Raw genomic sequence first — 1,120 nt, forward strand, 5'->3', positions numbered from 1 at the left:
AACAATACTGACTCAAGCAATCACAAAACTGTCTGAGAAGTTTTTTTAGTACGAAATCTTATCTTTCTAACGCCATTTGGCGTAACCCGATCGCACTTATACAACGCGAGATACAGATTACTAAAGCCATCTATTGGAAAAATAATAGATTTCTTTTTACTACACCTAATATATGATTAATTACATTGTACGTATTTTTCGTAATCATCAAATCTGAATTTCAAATAATAATCTACTACGTAATAATATTTTAAACACAAAATACAAAGAGCATTCAGCCACACGCAGAATATTTTTTTGGGAATGTCATATAATTCAAATTCTTACGTTAAAGATACAAATTATAGATGTTTCGGCCTATATCAGGCCATCTTCAGTATACAATGTAAATAATATAAAAATAGTTCGCAGTCATAAGATTAAAAAAATTGAAATAAATAAAAGATCAATGATTCTTAGTCATAAGATTAAAAGAATAAATTAACAATAAATTTTAGAAATGGGCATTAATCTTATAACTGCGAACTATTTTTATATTATTTACATTGTATACTGAAGATGGCCTGATATAGGCCGAAACGTCTATAATTTGTATCTTTAACGTAAGAATTTAAAATATATGACATTCGCAAAATACATCCTGCGCATGGCTGAATGTTCTTTATATTTTATGTTTGTAATTTGCCACTAGTGAATTTATAAATTTGTAAAATAATATTTTATTATATCGTAATATTATATATTAATACTTTATTATTATAATATTCTATTATATTTTTGCGCTTATTATCTCGGATTGTACTAGATTCTATTATGATAATTTACATCTCTGTTACAATATTATAATACATTGTCTTTTCGATATTTACTCAGTTTTGTTATAGATATACGTATACTATATACATTATATACATATACTTTATTATTCTTAACCTACTATCCATTCTTTTATTTAGGATTGAATATTAAATAATAATATTAATAGATCTTGATTTTAAAACATTCAGATATTTTAGAATTTTCTTTAATTATATTACGTTTATCCATTATTGCGTTATATTAGGTGTACAAAAAAGTTCTGAGCTTTTTTTTGTAAAATTCAATCTTTATTTATTATAAT

Source organism: Trachymyrmex septentrionalis, unplaced genomic scaffold (assembly GCF_001594115.1).
Source record: "Trachymyrmex septentrionalis isolate Tsep2-gDNA-1 unplaced genomic scaffold, Tsep1.0 scaffold383, whole genome shotgun sequence".
NCBI lineage: Eukaryota > Metazoa > Arthropoda > Insecta > Hymenoptera > Formicidae > Trachymyrmex > Trachymyrmex septentrionalis.